Below are 26092 nucleotides of genomic sequence, written 5' to 3'. Positions count from 1 at the left end.
CGTGTATTCTGGGACTTCCTCTGATCAACAAGAATTATAGGCGTTTTCCTGTCTGTGTAGGAGCATTTCTCCAGGGATGCATGCTGTTGTTTTGGTAGCCTCACTTTGAATTGGTAAGAGAATATTTAAGATGGATAAGAACTCATTTTTTTAGGAAGAAGGAAACATTTCCCCAAACTTGGAAATCGCCATTGGGCATGTGTAAGGAAGTGAAATAATCTTTTACCACATGTGTATACCTGTAAGAGACAAAAATCACAGTCTGTTCTTAGCAAAAGGCAGCAGGTGGGACCCCTCCATCACCTCTGAAGAAACACCTCACGCTCCAAATCATGTGTCCTCCATGGTACCATATTCAACAGTAAGAACATTAATTGGTATCAACCATAGACATGGTAATCTAACTTTAGAGAACACTGTATACTAATTTGTGTCCTTAAGAACATCTTTATTCTAAAATTCAGATATTATAGCAAGGATGTGAATGGGTTTGCTCCTCAGAATGGCTGGAATTTGAGATTTCACCCATAAGTTCAGAGAATGTTTGTCAAGCGGTGATTTTACTCCATGAAGTTTCCTCATCTACCCCTGGCCTTTCAGCAAAGACCACTAAAACTGAGTCAAAAATCTATTTTAAGACATAAGAGAAAATATGAGTTTGATATAGTCTTTTTCATTAAAATCTGAGTGTGTTATCTAATTTTATAGCTCTCAAACTTCAGTGTGCATCAGAATTACCTGGAAGGTTTGGTAAAACACAGGTTGCTGGGCCCCCTCTTAGAAGTTCTGATTCAGTGGCTATGGAGTGGAGCCCGAAAATCTGCATTTCTAACAAATTCCCAGGGCATCCTGAAGGGGCTTATCTGGGGACCAGGCTGTGAGAACCTGAGCTAACTTAATCCTTTTTTTTAGCCTCTCTGAAAGGTAATGGAAAAGTAAGTACATATCAGTGATCACAATGCTATCTGTTTCATTTGGGTTGACTGAGTTCTTCTCTGTCGAGTTAACAGCTAATTCCTTGAAAATCTTCATCCATAGAAATATTAACTAGCACTTATCGAATGCTGAAACAAAGGATATCAAAGTTACTCGAATTGAGTATTAAATTTAGCCAAGGCAAAAGAGATACCACAATACATTTATAATGCTCATTGCAAGGTTAAAAACGTCTTGAAGGGAAAAAGCATTTTCCTGGCCATATTCTTTAGAAAACCACTGCCATGTAAGTTTCGTGTTCAACAAATATTTGAGTGCCTATTTTTTCTTTCTTTTTTTTTTTAAGTGCCTATTTGTACCAAGTGCCACTGTGGGTGAAGAAGGCCCAGGTCAATGTACAAAACAGGTGAAACTCCAGTCCTCTTGGATTTTTGTAAAGGGCAAGAGATGACAAACAAACAATAAAATATAAAGAATGTCAGATGAGGATTAGTGCCATGGAGAAAAGTCACAAGAGAAGTGAAGGCACGGGTGAGGGTATTAGTTTCCAGGATGGTCGACACGTTGTTAGCAAGGAGGTGACATTTGAACAAGATCGTGAGGATGTGAGGGAGTGAAACAAGTCACATCTAGAGGAACAGCATTTAGGACAGAGGAAGCAGCAACTGCAGACGCCTGAGGTAAGTACTGCAACACAAGGTATTTTCACTTGATGACCTTCCACACTAGGTACATGGCAAATCCTTACAGGGAGTGAAGAGTAAAACTCCCTATAAGGATTTGAATGATACCGAGGTCACAGGAGTGAGGCGGCTGGAAAAGCCAGACAGAGAAGGAGGACAAGTGAGCACGGCGAGCGATACCGAGCTAGTCCCTGGGGCTCGGTCCCGCTGGTGACCCATCTGCTCAGAGCCTGTCTCCCTAGACCAGCGCTGGGCCTTCGCCCCCTGACCCCTGTCCCCGGGGGTTGGGGACCCTCCATGTCTGGGTTCTGTGAATAGACCTCCTCAGCTTCAGAGAGACACTGGTGTCAACAGGAGGTGGGACCGTGATGCAGGTGTCCACCTCCAAAGGGAAGAGACATTTGGAATTTCTGGTCCTTGAGATTTTCAACAAACAAACAAACAAACAAACGACAGACAATGTGAATGCAGAGTTGACAGTGTATTAGGACAATTCAGGAACATGGACAATCAGCCCATTACAGCTAAGTCAAAGGGTCATAAGGACACTCACAGGCAAGGCCATTTTAATTTTACGCAAAGAAATTTGGAGTTTGTTTAAAAACCAAGAATGCTTTGTTGAAGTCAAGCTTCTATGTTGCTGAAAGTAGAAGCAACAATTTCACTTGAGAAGTTTCCCAAGAATCTCAGTAGGCTGTTAGTGTTGGATAGCATTATATTTTCTCCAACATCTCAGTACAAGATCCTTAAAAAGATATACCTAAAGTACTGGTCTGTGCCGCCATGTTGGACGAGTTAGCTGCTGTTTTAGGTTAGAAGATCCGACCCCAGGGCTCTGTCCTCACCCCTCTTCTGGTCTCTGTCTATAGTCACACGGTTGGTGACGTCTCTCCTGTGGGGCCACATCACAAAGCCTGCCATGACCTTGAGATCTATGTGCTGACTGCCTATTTGACAGCTCCATGTGGACGCCTAATGATCAGTATCTCCAAAACTGAGACTCTGAACAGCCCTCCCGAAGCCCACCCCACCCACAGCCTTCCCAGTCTCGGATGCTGGCAAGCCCATCCGTTGCATGGTCCGGGGACCCCTCTCGTTCTATCACAGCCCACATCCAACCCACCAGCAAGGCCTGCTGGCCCTGCTTCCAATACACCCATAATCTGCTCCCTTCTCAACACCCCTACAACTGCCAGGCCTACCCACAACGTTCAAAGAGAGGCTCACAAACATATTTCTCAATAATTTAAGGGTATAAAGCAAGCCATTAAACTTAAGAAGTCTTCTTTCTTGAGAAATACATCTTCCAAAGGATGTGGAGGCCCAGAGTTTATAGAAGTCCGAGAATCCTTGGATCTCTGTGATAGAATGCCATCAGCTGAGGGTGGCAGGGGCAGCCCCAGTCCTGACCAGCTCCCCTTCCCACCCTGGCCCCGCGTGTACACGCGTGCACACACGCGGACACAGGTGGACATACACAGGCTCCACCCACACGCGGTCCCAACAGCTGCCTTGGCCACTAGCAGGCTCCTGGCGTGCACGCCGCCTGCATGCCCTTCCTGTGTTATGGTTGCTATGGAAAAGTTTGTTTCTTTCATCTTATTTCACGTGTTCGGTTTGCTATACTTTATTTCTCTTTTCCTCCTCTTTTTAATCTTCTTTGAATAGATCAAAAGTTCTCTGCTATCCCTGAAAGTTATACATTCTTATCTTATTCTTCTTACATTTACATCTGAATTTTTCAGAGTTTTGCTTATGCTTTTATCACCCTATCACTGTTTCAAGGTTATGATTATGTCTTTTCTCGGGATAGCTGAAGAACCTCAGCATTCTCTCATGTGGTGGGTAAGAAACCAGGGATTTGGGTTAGGGGTGATAGATTTGTGTTTCTAGTCTCTGGAATGTGTGCGTGTGTGTGTACCAAGTATTCTACGCTGTGGGGTGTGAGCACCCCAAGTTCCATGCCAGCCTATAAGCCCACGGAAGATTTTGTCAGTGCATAGGATGGGGTGCCGTCCAGCTTTGCCTGGGCCCCAGCTCTCTGTACCCAGGGAGCAGCTCCTGCAAGAGGCCTGCTGCAGGTGGAGTGAGGGTCTGCAGGGGACACAGAAAAAGCTCAAGTCCACTCCCTGCAGGACCTCTGCCTCTTCTACTCAGGGACCCCTTCTCTTCCCAAATTGGGATCCAATCACTTCTATCTCCCACCTTATTTTATTGGCTTATTTTAGGAAAAGAGCAATGCTCTGAATTTATGAAGTGTTGTCTCTCTCTCCTGGGATCTCCAGAGTTGGGTTGTAGGGAAACAGGTGGCTATATTACTTTCATATCTCTCCCACACGAACACTTTATAAAACAAATGTATGTGACCCACAGGGTACTGGGGATGAAACCATTAAGTAGCAATACCTTCAAACTACTCTGTCAGTGAGGGAGAATTTAATGTCACTATCCAAGAAGTATTACTACAATCTTGTCTTGAGAAATCTATTTCAAAATCAGACATACTCAAAAGACATTAAAACGTCCACCCGCACCCCATCAGTTTGATGGAGAAGATGCAGGAAGGGGCGCCCTTAGATGACAGACTGGACCTCAGCACAGCAAAACACAGATCCACTCGACCAGCAAATACATGGACTCATTTTGCAGGAATACAAAGCCTTCCTGGAGGTATTATTGATAAGGGTATTGATAAGGGCTACCCTAAATGGATCTCTGGGGAAGTATGTAGATATGCAGAGACTAAGGACTTTCTACAGATACTTCCCAAATGTTTCACTTTTCCTCACTAAGTCAAGAGTTAAAACAAGCAAACCTCCCAGGTCATACATCTGTCTGGACTGGCAAGATCCTCCCACCTCTTGGAATCCTAACTTGGGAGGTCCAAGCAGCCCATCTTCAAGAAGGTTGTCTTCACAAAGCCATTCAGCCCGGGTGTGTCATGCACCCTAACGCAGGGCCCAGCAGCGAGCATTTTGATTAAAGTGCAGAATTCCATGCAGCATCGAAACGAATGGTGTGGAGATGAACAAAGTAGCTCTTTATTGTGGACGCTGGAGGAAGGTGTGGGCTCATCTCTGCCCATTATAAGAGTGCAGAAAAAGAATACAGGAAGCATAAAGTCTGTTGCATAAATGAGAAAGCCTGTTTCTGTTGTGATTTGCTGTGATATTCAAATCAGAGAGAGGAGTCTGTCGGAAGCGCTCCCAGCTGAGACTGGTTTGTCTCAGGAGCGACCGTGTGTGTTGGGAGGCCCTCAGCTGGACACTGTGAGTGGGCATCTCGGGTGGGACACCACGCCCAGGGTCATGGAGCCCCTCACGCTGGCTCCCAAGCACCAACTGGGAAATACACAGGAATTCTGTGACTGGCTTGTTAAACTGTTTGTAGCTTGACATTGGCCATGATTGGAATATTTACACCACAGAAAGCAGCAAATGCTATAAATCAGAGCTTCTTTATTTTTCACTTCCAAAAGCCCATGTTTTCACAGGAACCAATATCTTAGCAATAACGCCACGACGTTTCTCCCTTAGAAAGAAATGAGCTGCAATGAATTTAAGTGAACAATAAGAAAAGTTTAGATATGGAAAGACAGCTTGCCTTTCGTTCTGCTGCTTCAAGAACTAAAAGTACACAGTTTGATATATTTTGTACTTACTGTATGAGATTAGATTCATTGACATATTGCAGAGAATTCTACTAATTGCACATTACTAAAGTCCACGCTGTTTTATGATGAAACAGATCTACCCATTATCATATTTTAAATAGCATATTTTCATTCGATGATTCTCAACCACTTATTTAAAAAATGCTCATTTATACTACAGCAACAAACTCCAGGAGAGGAAATGTAAAAGTTAGAGAATTATTATGGGATGACCACATTTTTCAGGGAGGTAAAAGAAAGGGAATAAATACATCAAGCTCATCACCTTCAGTTTATCCGGCACACAGCAAAATGCCATGAGAATTTTGGAAAGGTGCCTGGTAATGTTTTCAAGTCTACAGATCTGAGGATTCAGATCTTATATTGAACTGAATTACAAAATTGGATTATAATTGGATTATGAAAGATCCTGCATATTTTTATAGATTATTTCAAAATTATGGTAATAATTTTCAGCATAAGTATTCACCAGCCAACGTTTGGTTTCCTATTATTTCAGAAAAACTTTCCATGAATCCTGATGTGTTTTCAAAGTCCATCCAGTGGAGAAGGAGCTGAAAGGCAGCAGACCCGAAAGCTGCTGATCTGAGTTAGCAGAGAAAGTTAGAAAGGCCTCCAGCGGCCTTGCAGGAAGCGCTCGTCACCTTCCTAGCAGCTCAGACTCAGCGAGGGGCAGGAGGCACCAAGCCAATAGAGCAGAAGTACAGGCTAGTAATTAGGGAAAGAACAAGGGAGTAACTCCCCAGTTAGCAGTTTCCCAGCTGAGATGTGAGTCACTGAAAGACAGAAACCCGCTCCTCTGACTCATCTACAGCATTTTCAGGCCACAGCACTCACGCTACTGAATGCAAGTTGGATTTAACACAGAGAGTAAATTTGGACACAAAAGCACATATAGGAGTTTTTCCCACTTATCATTGCACAAATTATCCTGGTCAGATAGACCTGGGCATCAAAAAGCTTACACTCAGAGAAAAGGTGCAGTCAAAATCATAAAGGAGTGAATAAAGTAGATTTACTGACTTCGTAACATCAGGAATGGTCCTAGACCCAGACAAAGATGTAGAATAATTATCTGAGCAAGAAAGGTGCACACCTTAGACTGAGTGAAGGGCATCAGGACTCCAGTTACAATCCAATGGCAGCTGCAAGAATTAGGTTAAGTATTCAAGTAATTTTATTCCTGGCATAAATATTTACATACCGAGTAATGTCTGAAAGAACGTTCCAAATTTATTCCAGAAAAAAGAAGGAGTTTTGTTTAGGTGCAAGGAAAGTTGCAGTAGGGGACTGGAGAAAAAAGAGCAAACACAAACGTAAAAGAGATGTTCAGAAACACCTTCACGCTTGCACTGCGTCCTGCGTGGACTGTTTGCTGATGAGGAAACTTAGTTTGATCTCAGCAGTTTTCTACTTCATATAAACTATTCCTAGTGTGCTAAGGCCACAGCACCCCATGATGGAGGCAAGTGATAGAGTTTATATTTAGCGCCAGACCTGCTGTGGGTTTTCTCTCTCTGCTTTGTACATTTTCTGGGATATTTTAAAGGTAAGTTAGAAAGAACAAATAACATGCTGTTTCCTGCTCCAGATTACTCCCATGAAGTCCACTACAAATTTTATTTCTTAAGAAATAATACCAAAATACAGTGTGTGTGTGTGAAAAAAAAATGTAAACAATGCTTGATAGGATAATGAGATTAGAGATGGTCTTTTAAATTTTTCATTGTTATGCTAATACAATACCTTTATAAAACCTAAAAATCTTGAAACAACACATTTTAAAAAAATTGTGGTAAAATACACAAAACAGAAAATTTATCATTTCAACCATTTTAAAGTGGACAGTTCAGTGAGATTATGTCAACAAATTTTTAAAACTTTCAGATGGCACCTGAATAAAATATGTGTTGTCCATTGGTGATTTTAATATATCAGGTATATAACTAAAGTCACCACAAAACTTTTTCTGGGAAATTGGCAGATCATAAACATAAAAAATTTATTTTGCTTTATATTAAACCTTATTGTTTTACTGTTTCAAAATTCAAATTTACTCACAAGAAAGAGTCAGTTTCATATTAGATTTGGTTTAACAAAAAAAAAAAAAAAAAAGAAATAATACCTGACTCAAAAGGGCTTGGAAGTGTATTTATATTCTGCACACAGTGTGACAGAGCAAATAACACTGAAGTTGAGTCACAGTTTCAAGTGAGAAACTCTTAAGTCACACCACCCTAAGCTTCAAATGGTGTTAGGTTTACATACAGGAAGTTGAAGGGAGAATGGGGTTCTGCAGACGTTTTTTGATCATTTCTATTCCAAGAGGAAACATATTTTTCTATGTCCTGATTGCAAACAGCTGGGCTGAAAACTCAAAATGTACCATCCTCGTCTGTCATAGAGATAAGATATCACCTGAGATGACGAGAAAGTGTCAATATTTCATCAACTCAACAAACTACTGTGGAGCATCTGTTTTGTGACTGTCACCCTGCCAGGTGCTAGAGTTACATAAAGAAAAGAAACATATTTACTCCTCCCAGGGACTTAGAGACTGCTGAAGAGACACCTGAAAGAATTATTACAATATAGTCTGTGTTATTCCAGTACAGCCTGGAGAGTGCAATGCTCAAGGTGTGCACATAATGATGAGGTGTGTGTGTACTTACATGACGTACCTTGTGTCCATATGCAGGAAGCCTATCTTGCTCAACTGCAGAGAAGTCTAGGAGCCAAGGAATGAGACAAGAATAAAATCAATGATTTGATTACTATTAACTGTGTCAATTTGGAGGGAAAATAATAGGAGAGGTTTTTAAAATTTCATAAGTCCGTATACAAAAAGCATCCTGGGAATATAGAGGGAACCCCACATGGTCTACAGAAGTTCTGGGGAGAATGTTCTGGAGAAATGATATTTCCATTAAGACTTAAAGTGGGAGTTTGCCAGAGAACTGAGGGGGAAAATGGTCACAGGGGCAAGATAAAAAAAATGTAAAGTGGTTTGAAATGGTCTGGCAAGTTGGGGATGACAAGCAGTTCTGCTGCTAGATCACAAAATGCAAGGCCTTGCCCAACAGCAGATGGCAGCCTCTGAATGAGACAGGACCTGGAAGCCAACCAGGCCAGGGACCAATCCCACCTACGAGTCCATCCACAGTAGTCAGCCCAGCCACAACAGAAGGGCCAACCCAACCCACATAGGGTTGCCCCTGTAGAGCAAATAGCTCTGGTGACCAGAGGGGAATGTGCTGCTGGGCCCCAAAGGACATCTCCTATATAAGGCCACTTCTCCAAGGTCAGAAAACATAACTGACCTACACAATATAAACTAATAAACACAGAGAATTAAGCAAAATGAGGCTACAAAGGAATATGTTCCAAATGAAGGAATAAGATAAAACCCCAGAAGAGCTAAGTGAAATGGAGATAAACATTCTACTCCCCAAAAAGTTCAAGGTAATGACCATGAAGATGTTCAATGAACTTGGGAGAAGAATGGATAAACACAGTGAGAAGTTTAACAATGAGTTAGAAAATATAAAGAAGAGCCAAACTGAGCGAAAGATACAATTACTGAAATAGAAAATATGCTAGAAGGAATTAACAGTAGATTAGATGATACAGAGGAACAGATGAGCAAACTGGAAGACAGAGTGGTGGAAATCACACAAGCCAAACAGGAAAAAGAAAAAAAGGATTAAAAAAAAACTAAGGACAGTTTAAGAGACTTCTGGGACAACATCCAGCATACTAACATTCACATCATAGGGGTCCCAGAAGGAGAAGAGAGAGAAAAAAGGGCAGAGAGCATATTTTAACAGCTAATAGCTGAAAATATCCTGAACTGGGAAAGGAAACAGACATCCAGTTTCAGAAAGCACAGAGTCCCAAACAGGATCAATCCAAAGAGGACCACCCAAGACATATTGTAATTAAAATGACAAAAATTAAAGATAGAGAGAAAATATTAAAAGCAACAAGGGAAAAGTGACTAGTTACATGCAAGGGAACTCCCATAAGACTGTCAGCTGGCTATCCCTATCAAAACACCAATGGCATTTTTCACAGAACTAGAACAAATAATTTTAAAATTTGTATGAAAACACAGAAGACTTTGAATAGCCAAAACAATCTTGAGAAAGAAGAACAAAGCTGGAAGTGCCATGCTCCCTGATTTCAAACTATACTACAAAGCTATAGTAATCAAAACAGTATGATTCTGGCACAAAAAAACCAGACAAATAGATCAGTGGAACAGAATGGAGAGTATAGAAATGAACCCACACTTTTATGGCCAATTAATCTATGACAAAGGAGGCACGAATACACAACACAGAAAAGAAAGTCTCTTCGATAAATGATGTTGGAAAAACTGGACAGCTACATGCAAAAGAATCAAACTGGACTGCTTACTCACACTGCACACAAAAATAAACTCAAAATATATTAAAGACTTAAATGGAAGGCCTGAAACCATAAAACTCCTAGAAGAAAGCATAGGCAGTATACTCTTTGACGTCAGTCTTAGCAATATGTTTTTGGAATATCTCCCCTCAGGCAAACAAAAACAAAAAGAAACAAGACTACATCAGACTAAAAAGTTTTTGCACAGAAAAGGAAACTATCAACAAAAGAAGGCCACTACTGAATGGGAGGATGACCTATCTGTAAGGGATTAACATCAAAACTATGCAAAGAACTCATACAACTCACCTTCAGAAAAAAAAAAAAAACCTGATTAATAAATGGGCAGAGGACCTGAAGGGACATTCTTCCAAACAAGATATACAGATGGCCAATAGACACAAAGAAAGATGTACAACATCACTAATCATTAGGGAAAAGAAAATCAAAACCACAATGAGGTATTACCTCATACCTCAGAATGGCTATTATCAAAAAGACAACAAATAAAAAGTGTTGGCAAGGATGGGGAAAAAAGGGAACTCTCATGCACTGTTGGTGGGAATGTAAATTGGTGTAGCCACTATGGAGAACAGTATGGAGCTTCCTCAAAAAATTAAAAATTAAAAATAAAAACTACCATACAGTCTATCAATTCCACTTCTGGGTATTTTTCCAAAGAAAAGGAAACACTAACTGGAAAATATATATGCACCCCTATGTTCATTGCAGCATTACTCACAAGGTACAGAAGTAACCTAAGTGCCCATCAATAGAGGAATGGATAAAGAAGATGTGATATATATATATATATATGTATATATATATATATATATACACATATATATATATGTATATATATAATGGACTATTATTCAGCCATAAAAAAGAATGAAATCTTGCCATTTACAACAACATGGATGAACCTACAGGGTATTATATTAAGTGAAATAATAAGTCAGAGAAAGACAAATACATATGGTTGCACTTATATGTGGAATCTAAAAAACAAAACAAATGAACAAACATAAAACAGAAAGTCATCAATATGCCAAAAAACAGGTGGTTTCTAGAGGGGAGGGAAGTAGCTAAGGGCAGAGCCTTTATTGTAGGGATTTTATTATCTGATCTTAAAGAAAATGTGAAAATATGCACAGATGTAGATACACAAAGTTAGGGGACAGACATTTGAAAGTAATCATGCCTCTTGTTCTCAACTTCTTTTAAGAGGTAGGATGGAAAGTAACCTGCTAAAGTTGATAAGGGCTGTTGAGAAGGAGACTTAAGGAGAATAAATGCAAAGGAAAAGTTCCTGAAGGAAATTAAGTGCTACTCCAGTGAACACGTGACTCATAAGAAAGCAAAACAGCCTTACTGCTGATGTGGAGAAAGTTTTAGTGGTCTGGATATAAGAAAAAAACCAGCCACAACATTCCCTTAATCCAAAGGCTAATCCAGAGTGAGGCCCCAGCTCTCTCTTTGATTCTATGAAGGCTGAGAGAGGTGAGGAAGCTGCAGAAGAAAAGAAGAAAAGTTGGAAGCTAGCAGAGTTTGGTTCATGAAGTTTAAGGAGAGAAGCCAACTCCATAACATAAAAGTGCAAGATAAAGCAGCAAGTGCTGATGTAGAAGCTGCAGCAGGTAATCCAGAAGATCTAGCTAAGATAATTCATGAAGGTGGCTACACTAAACAACAAATTTCCACTGTAGATAAACAGCCTCATATTGAAAGAAGATGCCATCTAGGACGTTCATAGCTAGAGAGGAGAAGTCAATGTCTGGCTTCAAAGCTACAAAGGACAGGCCAACTGTCTTGTTAGGGGCTAATGCAGTTGGTGACTTTAAGTTGAAGCCAATGATCCTTTACCATTCCTAAAATCCTAGGGCCCTTAAGGATTATGTACTCTGCCTGTGCTCTATAAATGGAACAACAAAGGCTGGATGACAGCACACCTGTTTACAACAAGGTTTACTGAATATTTTAAACCCACTGTTGAGACCTACTGCTCAGAAAAAAAGATTCTTTTCAAAATATTGCTGCATTGACAATGAACTTGGTCACCCAAGAGCTCTGATGGAGATGTATAATGAGATTAATTTTGTTTTCATGCCTGCTAACACAACATCCATTCTGTAGCCTATGGATCAAGGATTCATTTCGACCTTCAAGTCTTATTAGTTAAGAAACGCACTTTGTTAGGCTATAGCTGCCATAGACAGTGAGTCTTCTGATGGACCTGGACAAAGTCAACTGAAAACCTCTGGAAAGGGTTTACCATTCTAGAGGCCATGAAGAACATTAGTGATTCATGAGAAGAGGTCAAAATATCAACATTAACAGGAGTTTGGAATAAGTTGATTCCAACCCTCATGGATGATTTTGAGGGGCTCAAGACCTCAGTGGAGGAAGTTACTGCAGATGTGGTGGAAACAGCAAGAGGAATAGAATTAGAAGTGGAGCCTGAAGGAATGGTGACTGAATTGCTGCCATCTCATGATAAAACATTAATGGATGAGGAGTTGCTTCTTATGTATGAACAAAGAGAGTGGTTTCTTGAGATGGAATCTATTCCTGGTGAAATGCTGTGAAGATTGTTGAAATGATAACAAAGGATTTAGAATATTGCATAAACTCAGTTGATAAATCAGTGGCAGGGTTTGAGAGAATTGGCTCCAATTTTGAAAGAAGTTCTACTGTTAATAAAATGCTCTCAAACAGCATGCATGCTACAGAGAAATTGTTCATGAAAGGAAGAGTCAATCGATGCAGCAAACTTCATTGTTGTCTTGTTTTAAGAAACGGCCACGGCCACCCCAGCCTTCAGCATCCACTACTCTGATCAGTCAGCAGCCACCAACACCAAGGCAAGACCCTCCACCAGCACAAAGATTATGATTCGCTGAAGGCTCAGATGATGGTCAGCATTTTTAAGCAATAAAGTATTTTTTAATTAAGATATGTTCATTGTTTTTTTAAGCATAATGTTATTTCACACTTAATAGACTACAGTATAGCATAAAAATAACTTTAATATACACTAGGACTTGCCTTATTGCAATACTCACTCTATTGCAGTGGTCTGGAACCGAACTCACAATATCTCTGAGGTATGTCTGTACTCAGTCACTCAGATGTGGAATAGAGAGGACAGATTAGAGCATGGATACATGACTAAATTCTACCAGGCAGGTGTTGAGTGAAGACAGGAGTGGGAACCAAGAGTGCTGTTGGATCTAGTGTGAATGAAGGAGGAGGGACCAGGCCAAGCCTATGAGCCTTGGAAAACAGAGATTTAAGATATCTCTAGGAAGCTGAAGCCCTGGAAACTGAAGGAATAAAACCTAGTATTTCAGAGGTTGACTAGTTCATAGTGATAAGTTACAGTGTGTGGCCATGAAAGTAAAGAAAAAAGGGGATAATGGTTATTGGAGTTGAGAATTAGTCAGAAGAAAACGCTTATTTTCTTCATTCTTCTGCTCACATGAGAAGGGCGAGAACTCCTCCTTCACCCCCTGGTAGGGAGCAGGAGTAGGTGAACATTTTGGTCCCTTTCCCTTTTCCTTACTCGCTGCTCTCTTCGGGAGGAGACAGCAGCCTTGCTGTCTTGTGATGTGGGTGACACTGGCCCATGTTCTCTGCTTCGTGCTCCCTCGTGCTAGGTGACAGCGCCTGCGCTTGGGTGAATGGCCAAGACTGTGCTCATGCCAAGGTCTGCACTTGTGGGGGAAGACAGAAGCCACAATTTAACCTCAGTTCCAAACTGCACTCTCCACCCGCCGCCCCACCCCAAGCCTTAGTCATAACAGAACAAACATATCTTGACTCCTTATTGTTTAGAAACTCCTGTTGGGAAGGGAATGAATGACTTATGTTCCCTAAGTTTTAGTAAGGAGGTCAAGGCATTTTGAGGCTAGGATCTGGATAGGTTATCCATCTGAGTGGTGGTGGGTACTGATAACCCAGAATGATGTCAGGACTTTGGGAGGAAAAAAAAGACTTGGAGCCAGATACCAAATTTTCTATAAATGCAGCAGAATTACTAGACATTTGATAAATGGTAGAAATGAGGTAGGGCAAATATGTTGGTTATGAGGGGCAAGACCCTCAAAGGAGCAAAAGTATCTATGAGAATGGGCAGTAAATGACCTTAAGGTGATACTGGGGATAAAAAGGAATGCTGACCTCACCTTTTGGCTCTGAGTATGGGAGAATGAGCAGTCTCTAATCGCGTTGGCTGCTAGGGACTCTTCATCCTCGGGAGAGAGGCAGGTTTCAGTGAAGGCCAGAGGGTGTCAGTTCTGCACAGAGTTTCATGATGCAGAAGAGTTTGTTTACCACATTTGTGGTTCCAGAGGGAAGAGTGAAAAATTCAGAATTATAAATTCTTACCATTTTTATATTCTTGAGAGCAGAGGGTGTGAGTTTTTACTGTATTCCCACTGCTGAATAGAGTACCAGACATATAGTAGGCACTAGTGAATATTTGCAGGATGAATGAATGAGTGAGCCTATGAACGAAGAGTTATAAGGTGATCAGACTACAAATAGAGGAGGTGACTACAGGTTTACACTAAGAAAGGAGACCAGAAATGTGAAGCATGGTCGGGATTAATTTGGCTCAATGTATTAAGCAGAACTGAATTAGAACTGCCTTGGTGGGAGTAAGGAGAGGCCCATGGAAAGTGACTTTCTCTGCAGGTGCTGAGCACAGGCTCAGCTCTGGGGTGTCTGAAGGTTCCAAGCTCCCTTGAAAGTAAGAGGAATCCCAGGGCTCCAGCCTCTGTTCTAGGAGTCACACTGGGGAAGGGCTGGCCAGTAAACAAAGGCCTAAAGCAAAGGTGAATCACAGACCACGTCCCAGACAAAGGGAGGCTGTGTATGTAGCCATGTAGAGCATCAAGCCCAAAGAAGTTGAAACAGGAATTTTAAGTAAAGGAAGGCAAAAGTGGAATCAGTGGTTTGAGGAGCCAGGAGAGTTTCCCTTCACCAGCACCCCTTTTTTACAGGTCAAGAGGAAGTGGGACTGCTGGTCCCCAGATCACTGCTTTCCCAGGAGACTGAGTCCTGGTCAGGCATTTCATTGTTGGGGTCCACAACCCCCAGAATACAATACAATACTCCCCACTCCACTGACACTACGGTAAGGATGTGTTGCAGGAAAGGAGGAGGGTCACTAAAGTTAGACAAGCCCCCGGATGTGAGAGTCTCCTACCTGGAAGAGCCCCCAGGAGTTGCCCAGCTGATGTGAGAGGTGGTATGTCAATTCCTGCAGAAGAGCCAGAAGGCACGTCTAGGTCCAGAGGCCGGTCAGCACGATGCCTGTGCTGTTCCTTTCCAGGTGGGTCGTACGAGGGAGGCCACACTCACTGGACTGGGATGGGTGGTGCTAGAGCTTGGGGCTTTTGTTTGAGCAGGAGAGCGGGAGCCAGAGCTGGAAGGGAGGGAGCGTTCCAGGTAGAGGGATTGGAGAGCTGTGTTTGAGTTATGATGTGGTAAGAGAGATGGAGAAACGGCAGAACAGGAGCCCTTTAGGTGACCGAGTGGTAAATCCCACTGGATTTGGGGCAAGAGACACTAAGTGACCTTGAAGAGAAGGAAAACGAATGTGCGGTTAGGAAATAGGTATCCAGGGGCAGAAGGTCTTGCTGGCACATGGTTCAGAAAAGACTGAAGAAGTGGATAAGAAGTAGGTGAAACAGCTCAGTAGGCCAAGCACTCGCCTTGGGAAAGGATTCCACCACTGCTGCTTTCAGGAAGAGGCGTGGTTATACAAGGTGAGTGGACTGAAGATAAAACGAGAGTAGCTATTTCACAGGAAATTGTAGAAAATCCAGGGCAAAAGCTGGTCCCTTGAAATTAATCAAGGTGTTCTAAATTAAAATTCTGCCTTGGAATAATGGAAAACAACATATGGAAGCAAAGTTGTTTGAAAAAAAAATGGGTGTAAAAACAGAAAATAAGACTGAACGTTATGATCCGTCTTCAACCCCTTGAATCTTTTTGGTCAACGGTGTTTATGTATGAGGTGGAACCGGGCAGAGGCATGATAGAATGTGTTAGGATTAGAACCCTCTTGCCTCCATAGCGGTATACTTTTTAATGGGCTGAGTTCATTGAAAATATTTCCTTCCTTCTTATTTGAATTCCACCCCTCCAACTTAGGCAGTTTTTCCATAGTTGATTCATAGCTAAAAACTTTTTTTTTTTTTTTTCATTTTCACCAAGAACTTTGTTGAACAACTTATTTTACCCTTTTGTTCCACTACCTTCTGCCATTTTTCAGGCAACTTCATAATTCCATCTTCCCAAAACTTTTTACCTTTTTTGAGCAAAGAACTGGTCCAGGTCATAGCTAAAAACTTTTATCTATGATTGCTTTTTCTTTTACTTGGGGTTATCTCCCAAGCACTAAGTTGCCTGATACACAAACAACAATTCCATTCTATTTGCCCACCAAAAATGTTCTGAAAAAGTGGTGAATGTGAGCAACCAGACAGAACCTAATTAAGAATATAAAATGTCTTCTAGCCACTTATCCTATAATATTGTGATGTAATTCAAGCCATTTCTTGTTTTATGAGCTATGGTTATACAACATGTAACAGTCTACCCCTCCTACGACAGAAATTCAAGATCATTTCTTTGAGGTCAGCGACTCCTCTTGCTTTTTGGTTCTTAAATCGAAGGCTGAGTAAAGTTCAGAGCTGCCGTCATAAGGGAAGAAAGTAAACCAAGTTCAGAGTTCAGTGACGGAGGAAATAGTCCAGATTCTACCGAGTTCAGATTCCTTTCCACAGCCTTCCAACCTAAGGTGCTGACTTTTGCCCTTGTACGTGAGAAAAAGGTCTGGGCTTGGGATAACTTCTCCTCTGGAAACATCCCCCCAACACCTTGTGCTAATTCAGGAATTCATCGAAGGGTGGACATTTCGTAAATGCGAATGCCTTGCCAGTAAGTCTAAACCTGCAGTTACCACTTCAACGTGAACAAATCGATTAGAAATATGAGCGCTCTTTCTTCCTAACAACTGTTTGAGATCAATGGGCTCAGGCAGAGGAGACCCGGGCAGAGCAGTAACCGTCCTGCGTGGCTGAGAGGAGGCTTCCGTCGTGGAGGGCAGCGCCCACGCCGGGGGCGGGGGTCGAAGAGGAAGTGATGGGGAAGCAGGACAGGAGCGCAGGGTGCTGGGGAGGAGGTGCCGTCCGAATGCTTTCCTGTAATTTGCAATCCTGCTCTGAGGGCCCCGTTGGCCACATGGCATAGTACAGGTGTGACTTAATATGGGAATTTGTCATTTTTCTATTGGTGTAGTCCTACAATCCATTGTTTTTAAAGAAGTGATTTTGCACCTATGTGAGAACAAAGCTGAATTATCAGGAGCTAAAATCACATTGAACACTTTAGTGTGCAGTGGCCTCAGAGGCCTGCCTGCCTGCCTTGCGAAGTGTTCTTGAGCTCCCCCTCATGAACCCCTGACTTTACGTGGGACGAGGCACGCTGCACATCAGCCTTCTTCCCGCTGGCAAGGTGACCCTGGGCAAAAATTCAAACTACTGGAATATTTTCTCAGTACTTCTATACTACTTGTGCTTCCCTCCCTTGCCACTCGGGCAAGCTAGGCAGCTTTTGGCTTGGTAGCTTCTTGTGTCTTGACCCGATTTCAGTGGTTAGTATCTACCTGGGTCAGGGGCAGAAACATGCCTTGCCTTGGTACCGTGATGTCCACCGACCCAGGGCTCCGTTCCTTCCATTAGTGGCTTTCTAATTGGCTGTTCCCTGAAGTCTGGTGCTTGCTGTTGCCCCTCGTGGTGAGGACATGTGGACTCGGTGAGGTAAGCTATCCACTGTAGGTAAAGTATGTTTGCCAGAGCATTTTCTGACAAATATCTCCCTCATTCTTTCATTCACTCATTTTGAAAACTTTAATTGAACACCAGCTTTGTGTCAAGCCTGGGGGCTAGAAAGATACACAGACAGTGGTCTCTGCCTTGGAAGGTATCGCAGTCTTTTAGGGGCAAAGGTTGTAGTGACAATACTCCACATTTGTGTCTGTGAGTGCAGTCTGATGATTCTGGAAGAGGCAGCTGGTATCTCTCCTGATGCTCCAGCACAGATGTTTGGTGGGGACGGGCGCTGGTGCACTGACTGGGGCAAGGAAGTTAGTAGATATTCCGACAGTGTCTTAAACCCCACTTCCAGGCAGAAACGGTAAGAGGCAGGCATCTGCCTCTGTTGAGGAATGGGGAGTAAACTTGCAGCTTTTAAAAATAATCAGTGACAGAAAATGGAAAAATAGAGGCACTGGAATGCCATTCTGGCTTGCATAATTTTGGAAAAAGAAAATGAAAAGTTTCTAGAACTGTGTTCCAGCATGTTTCCTTAATAACACAGTCTTGTTTATGAAGAATATGTGAGGTAGAACCTAGACCTTAAAGCAAGTAAAAGGAGTGAATAGCCATAATTACCTGCATGTCTACTAAAACTAGTTTGTGTGTTGCCATTGGCCAAATACGTATCCTAATATTACACCACTGTGTCTATGGGAAAATTTAAGTGTACCTCTATCAATTCAAATACAGGACTTTTTCCAGACCTACAGACGTAAGGTGATATACTCAAGCCCAGCGTAGCCTCACTGAGACAGAACTCTGCAAAGGACACGGCTTCCTAGGTTCCAGCCCCTCCAGACACTGAGAGCCTCACCCCGATGCCGCTGACAGTGAAAAAACGTAAAGTGGGTGCTCAGCACAGGTCTCCTATTGGTGTCCCTGAAATGGGTGTTGTCTTTGTCCAGCACTTTTCTAGAGGAGAAGGCTAAGTGTGGCTTGGGAAGGAACAGAGAAGAGTGGAGGCCCAGACCGACGTCCCCAGAGGCCGATGGGAGGCCAGTGTTGTTAGCTGAGCCCCCCTTGTGTCTCACCCCATGGCCTATCAAAGGATCTCTTCCAACGACATAAGCCTGTCCTGAAAGGCTTTTTGCCAGCTTTCCAGTGATGCATTATTGCTCACTAATGATTTAATGACCCAAAGGAAGGGCACCACAAGCTACTACTTAATCCAACACTGATGTGAAAAGTAATTTTCTGTTTGGAGACAAAGCTGAAAGCAGACCCTCTGCTTTCTCAGTGCCTTGGTGAGTCTCAGGTTACACCACTAGACAACATTCTCTCTCTAGTAAAGAGGCACAGAAGTAGCTCTGGGAATTATTCTTTAGTCATGTCATATCCAGATTATCTAAACATTGATCTAAACAGTGAATTTTATGGTGCACTTAACATTTTTCAATATTTTCTCATTTCAAGAAAAAGATGCCTTTCACAGAGCAGAATCTCCAAGCACATTTGTGGGTTGATTATTGAATCAAACTCTTCATTCCCATTTTGAAAAGAAACTTCCAAGCATTAGGTTTGCTACTGCTTTAAAAGATGTAAATCAACGTTTCCATGACTATGGAGAATGATAATAAAGGTACTAGAAAATACACTCTCACCTTTGTGAGATGTACGAGGAAATGCACTTTACGCTCAACATCTCAGAGATCTCCGTGCAAGGTGGGGATGGCCTGAGTAAACAGAACTAAAGAAGGAAAGGCACGGGGGCTAGAGTCAGCTGCATGGGGACGTGCTCTTGGAGATGCGATGCGCCCGCATGGCAGAGTGTCGGCACAGGGGCTAGAGTCAGCTGCACGGGGACGCGCTCTTGGAGATGCGATGCGCCCGCGTGGCAGAGTGTCGGCACAGTCATCGCTGCTGCTGTTACGCTGGTCTTTATGCACCAAGCGCACATCAGAGTCTGCTGACAAATGAATAAATGAGTTTTTCAGGGAAGTCCTAGTCAGCATTTTAAAGCGCTTACAGAGAACTGAGGAAGAACAAGTGGCTTCAAATACAAGAGAAAAGATTTCATTCAATAAAAGTGATTTGAGAAAAATGCTGGAGCGTGGCCTTCCGGGTTTTAGGGTACGTTTGAGAAGAAAATGTACATCCATCTGTGATGGTTTGAAAAAACTGTCTGCTTGAGGAGAAAACAGGCTGAAGGAGCCCATCTCCTCAGGTTCCTCTGGTATTAAGGTGAGCTTAATCCTTGTTAACTGGCGTTTTATTACCGCAGCTTTCGGTGGTAACAAACAGCTTCCTGAGCTGTGAACAGCACCGACGTGGAAAATATCCTAACCTGCGAAGCGCCAGCCCTGGTTCCCCACAAGCAGGGACGGTGCATCAGCAGGTGCCCAAGGGGTGGCCTGTGGATACAAACTTAGAGGCTTTGGACGTGGACTTTTCAAAGACCTTGAAACCTGGAAATTGTTTACAAAACGCAGTGCCTTCTATCCCACTTTCAGGGGAGAGGATCAGTCTCACAGATAACTCTGTAGCCACCGCTTTGGGGAATTTTGGCACAAACACCGTGTTCTAACTATCTGATGGCTCCTAGGACATCACAGCCTCTTAAACCTCTAGGTCTTTCCTGAGGTTGGGCGGGTCTCCCAGGGCCCCCGGTGCGACTTTCCCAGGACGTGCGCCCCAGCCTGCCGAGCAAACGAGGGGCCGTCTCCTCCCCTCATTCAGTATCAAGGCACTTAGCCATGTTGCAGGGGGAGCAGTGGGTGCCCAGCCTCCTGCTCTCCCTGCGTCCCAGCAGTGGGGGCATAGTTTCTGGAATCGCGGCCAAATAATACATATCAGGTTGAGTTGATCCCTCACCACTTCCACACACAAAGCACCCACTTCTGACTTGACAGTCCCATTCAGGACAAACTCTGGAATCCCCTCTGTCAGGCTCCCTAGTCTACCACTCTGGGGAATTTCAAAAAAAAAAACGCAGGCACGGTGTGGGGTTAAATGGCCACTACTCTCAGAGTCACACCGAGGCCAGCCTTGTGTTTTCTGTCTGCTTCTCTCTCTCGATTATTTTGGCACAACTGACTGAACAAATAAAGGGTTTGGGGTGGGGGTGTGAAATGATGCAATAAAGTTCTAACATGAAGCTAGAGGGTAACACTGTGATGCATTCACGTTGGCGGGCGTAAATCAGAAAAGGGTGACGCTGCCAATGTTTGCTATTTTATTAGAATGTAGAAACCCATTAAACTGATTGCACTTAAGCATGGCTTGCTGCATCTACATACTTTACTCTGACAGAGAGGGTGGAAATACAAAGTCTGATCTTAAATGGAGGCTTGCAATGACAGTTACTTTCCTGACCTGCACGGCCAAGTTAAAGTTTATGTAGTCCTCCCTTAAAGCCCAGAGAAATATATGTTTGGGTCAAAATGGCCTTTATGACTCTCATATGAGGAGCTCTGGCTGAGTTCATAAAGTCGAGGCATGTCCCGGGGGCACTGTTCTTAAATATGGAAAACCATTTCCTAACCCAGAGCCAGGCTTCAGCCACAGTGAGATTACACTGGCATCAGAAAAGGAACGGGGCTCAGATCTTCACACCAGAACATCCATCCATAAGAACATCATGGAAGAACTGCAGTTTTCTCAGTGCCTGATGTCTGCTTCTATAAAAATAATAAAGAAGCAGAGAGGGGGCAACAAGGTAAATCGAGTTTAAGAATATCAGGAAGAAGAGCAGAACATTTGGGTCTTGGAAAATGAAGTGAGATTCAGGCATGAAACTAAGGCCCTGAGCAACTTAGTTTCAGAGAAGAACCAGGAATGTTTCTCAGGAGTTGTAAGCACTGGGCCGTGGCTGGGAGTCAACTGAAGAAAAGGCTCACTGGACGCAAGGGACCTCGGCATCAGGCAGCGTGTGCACGGCAGGTGCCTCTGGGCTGCAACGGAAAGAGCCACGCACAGGCCCGCAGAGCACTTAGTGAAAAGCACCAGGGGCCGCCTGAAGGCTTCGCTTCAGATGAAAACTGCAGGAGGAATTCTGAACTGAAGTTAGGAGGACACAGGTAATACTCTGGATACCAAAACATGTGGGCCCAGAGAGAAGCAAGGTCCACCTTCTCACAGGTGAGACCATATCCCCCAGTCTAGTGAATGTTCTCTTTTACAGGTTTTAAGAATCAACTTAAAAAATCAGCTTCAATCAGCTTCAAGGGTATCTCGTGACATTTGAGATATAGGTAAATACATGGGTTATTGGCCTCAATTTCAATATTGTTTGAGAATGTTTCTATTCAGAAGATTTCTTGACTGACAAATTTTGGAATAAAGTTTATGTGGGGTGTATTTAGGGATTCATCGGGAATGGGATATTTTGAGACTAGATTGTCAGATGGCTACTCATGCCTGCTCCTTGATGAGAGACGGGGAAATACCTACAACAGCATGGGTGGGGATCCCTGCACCCTCTCAAAACCTGAATCCATCATACTTTTACACATGCTCCTAGTCTGCTTCTCATGGTCCCACAGAACAAGGTACACCCCCCCTTCCCTATGATGTCTTGGCAGTGTTGAAGATGCTTGGCAGGGTCTCTGAGTTCTCCTTCTTCAGTCGAAATAGCCTTAGTACCTTCAGAATTTCCTCAAAGGATCTTTTAATTGCCTTGGCTGCTTTTATCCTGAATGTGCTAGCTTATGAAGAAATATTAGGCTCAGAATTTAAGGTTCATTTATTCCTCGATACATAATCATGAAAAGCATCAAAGCGCTAATCTGAGCTCTGCAGAGAAGAGCAGAACCACCGTGTGCAGATGTCTCTAGTACTAGCTGTGATGGGCGAGCAGTTAGAGAGCTGCAGTAGCAGAGTCACATGCTTTCCACTAACTTAAAATCTAATTCATAACTGCCCCAAATTGGAAGCAACCAAAATGTCCTTCAATAGGTGAATGGATAAACAAGCTATGATACATTCATACCACAGAGTATTATTTAGCGATAAAAGAAAGAGCCATCAAGCCACAAAACGACATGGAGAAATCTCAAGTGCCGGTTACTAAGTAAAAGAAGCCAATCTGGGTGGTTTCCGGAGGCAGGGGGTAGAGGTGGGCAAACGGTAGTCACTTCTAGTTATAAAATAAATAAGTCCTGGAGACGTCACATACAGCACAGTGACTGTAGGAAACAATACCGTATTGTATATTTGAAAGTTGCTAAGAGATTGTCTTAAAAGTTCTCACTACACAAACACACAGAATTTGTAACTATGTGCAGTGATGAATGCTAACTTAATTTACTGAGGTAATCATTTTGCAATATACACCTACATCAAATCATTATGTTGTACATGTATAACTAACTCAATGTTATGCATCAATGAAATCTCAAAAAAATTAAAAAGAGGAGCAGCTAAGCCAATGTGAAAAGACTCCATACTATATGATTCCAGCGATACGACTTTCTGGAAAAGGCAAAACTATGGAGACAGTAAAAAGACCAATGGTTGCCGGTGTTTGGGAGCTGGGGGAAGAGGACCGAATAGGTGAAGAACAGGGCATTTTTAGGGCAGTGCAACTATCGTGTATGATACTGTGGTGGTGGATAAATGACATTATGCATCTGTCAAAACTATAGGGGGAGCTGAGTCAAGATGGCAGAGTAGGAGGACGTGGAGTTCACCTCTTCCCACAGGGGCATGAAGAATATGTTGACAGATGGAAATTCTCACAGAGCACCTGCTGAGCACTAGCAGAGGACCTCGGAAACCTAAAAGGACAAGAAAAGATCCACGTGTAACCGGGTAAGACGAATGAGAGAAAAGGAAACAAAGAGAAAAGAGGAAGTAGGACGGGACCTGCGCCCCTGTCAGGGAGCTGAAGCAGCGGAGAGGTTCCCGCACCCGGGGAAGCCCCCTCACTGCGGAGGAGGTCAGCTGAGACAGAAGGGAGCTTTGGGGGCCCTGAGGAGAGCATAGCACCCCGTCTATGAGTGAGACCTCCACAGACGGTCATGCCACAGCGCTGCATGACCCAGCCTGAGAGGTACGGACAGGGGCTGGGCGCTGGAACGTGGGGTTTGGAGAGCAACCCTGGGGAGAGGACTGCTGCTGGCTGTGCAGAGACAGCCCGAGGGGAAAGGAGAGAGGAGCTCTGCAGTCAGGAAAGCCCCCGGAGGAAGCCTGGTCTGCCGCACAAGCAAAGGGCCGCTGTTGAGTGACGCGCGAAGGGCGGGGTCGCCATTGCGGCCTCTCTCCCCATGTGCCGGCCCCTGCCTCTGCAGGCACTAGGAGGGGCTCCCACCAGAGCAGGTTCGTGTGCCTCATTCGGTCGCCACCTCCTCTCCCTCCCACCTGAGTGAGCACATGAGCCCCAGTCGGTCGCCACCTCCACCCCCTTGCCAGTGCGGGGAGCAGACACCTGAGGGTAGCCCACAGGCAGAGGTGTGGCTGAAACCAAAGCTGAGCCCCAGGGGCTGTGTGACTAAGGAAGAAGAGCTGAAATCTCTCCTTGCAGCCATGAACCTTGGATTAAACGCCCCCACGACTGGCTTGGTAAACTCAGTGCCTGCAGAACATCTGAACGGACAACGAGTGCTCCTGCAACTGAGACGGGTCTTGCTTTCACAGCTATGGACTTTGTGGACACGTACATGCCGGGGTTGGGCCAGGCCGGATTCTGAGCTGCATCATAACTCCCACAGCGGGTCCAGATCCATGATAACTGCAATTCCGGAACCGGACTTCAGTGGATCTATGCTGGTGGCCTGGTGTAAACAATGCCCGAGAGACACCAGGGCCAATTGCACACCCACAGTTAAGGTGGAGCTGAGTGCAGTGCCAACAACAGTGTAATCTGAGAGCTCGCACCACGGGCGAAAGGCGACACAACAGAGCACACCCACAGGTGAACAGCTCCAGAGGAGGAACACTCAGTGGCTTCTCTCCCAGTGGGTGTGCTCCAATCACACACACCTCACATCGCAGATCAGAAACACAGCTCAGAAACAGATCTGGGGGCCTCTACTGCAACAACTAGGGAGCAGACTACACCTCTGACAGGGCAGTGACAACCACAGAGCAAACGGGAGGCCCTGCTCAATACCCAGTGCAGGCTCTGGTCACCACAATACCAATCAAAGCCCCTGTCAAGGGGATAAAGGCCAGCACACACTGAAGAAAGTGGTGGCAGGCATCCATATTAAAAACAGCCCTTGCACCAAAAAAAGAAAAAAAGAAAAAGAAAAAAATTAAACCCACGCAAGCTACACAGCGTCGTTCCCACTTAAAAATAGTCCTCCAAGACAGTCTGAGGGTCTGGCATCAGGAAGAAGAATGCCCAGAGCGTTTAGCCTTGAAGGCCAGCGGGTCTTGAGTGCAGGAGCTCCTCAGGGCTGGGAGAGGCAGAGACTCCACTCTGGGAGGTGCACACAAGGTCTCACATGCACTGGGACCCAGCACAAGGCAGTGCCTCCACAGGAACCAGGGCTAGACCTACCTTCGGGCCTTGCAGGGCCTCCTGGGGAAGTGGGGGTGGGCTGCAGCTCACGGTGGGGGCAAGGACACTGGGAGCAGAGGCCCCAGGGAATAGTAATTGACATGAGCACTCCTGGAGGACCCCGTTTCAGCACCAAGACCTGACCCCACCCAACAGCTTCAGGCTGCAGTGCTGGAATTCCTCAGGCCCAACAACCAGCAAGACAGGAACACAGCCTCACCCATCAGCAGATAGGCTGCCTAAAGTATTAAGCTCACAGCCACCCCAAAGCACATACCCTGATAGGGAACTCCCCACCAGAGGGACAAGACCCAGCTCCACCCACCAGAGGGCAGGCACCAGTTCCTCCCACTAGGAAGCCTGCACAAGCCCCTGGACTAACCTCACCCACCTCGGGGCAGACACCAGAAGCAAGAGGAACTACGATCCTGCAGCCTGCAGAAAGAGACCATAAACACAGTAAGTGAGACAAAATGAGATAAGGAAATATGTTGCAGATAAAGGAGAAAGATAAAAACCTACAACAACAACTAAATGAAGAGGAGATAGACAATCTACCTGAAAAAGAATTCAGAATGATGATAGTAAAGATGATCCAAAATCTTGAAAAAAGAATGGAGGCACAGACTGAGAAGATAAAAGAAATGTTTAACAAAGAGATAGAAGATTTAAAGAACAAACAAAGATGAACAACACAACAACTGAAAAGAAAAATACACTAGAAGGAATCAATAGCAGAATAACTGAGGCAGAAGAACGAATAAGTGAGCTGGAAGACAGAATGGTGGAAATCACTGACACAAAACAAAGAAAAAAGAATGAAAAGAAACGAGGACTTTCTCAGAGACGTCTGGGACAACATTAAGTGGACCAACATTCGTATTATTGGGGTCCCAGAAGAAGAAGAGCAAGAGAAAGGGCATGAGAAAATATTTGAAGAGATTATAGCCAAAAACTTCCCTAACGTGGGAAAGAACTTGTCACCCAAGTCGAGGAAGCTCAGAGAGTCACATACAGGGTAAATTCAAGGAGGAACATGCCAAGACACATATTAATCAAA

General features: G+C 43.9%; 1 long non-coding RNA gene across 2 annotated transcripts in view; it reads right to left on the bottom strand.

Annotated features, from left to right (window-relative positions):
• The window catches only part of LOC309666138, a 68393-nt gene that overhangs the window by 6332 nt on the left and 35969 nt on the right, over positions 1 to 26092 (bottom strand). The window contains exon 4 of one of the 2 annotated variants that reach the window (XR_014266923.1): positions 7965 to 8020. This is a non-coding gene — a long non-coding RNA (uncharacterized lncRNA). Of the gene's footprint in view, positions 1 to 2544; positions 8021 to 26092 lie in introns of those variants that run through there. The other variant, XR_014266924.1, reaches the window with a different exon arrangement.

Source organism: Balaenoptera physalus, assembly GCF_965194825.1.
Source record: "Balaenoptera physalus genome assembly, chromosome: 8".
NCBI classification, from domain to species: domain Eukaryota; kingdom Metazoa; phylum Chordata; class Mammalia; order Artiodactyla; family Balaenopteridae; genus Balaenoptera; species Balaenoptera physalus.
Note: the sequence above shows the minus strand (reverse complement) of the source record. Positions and strands in the feature narration are given on the sequence as shown.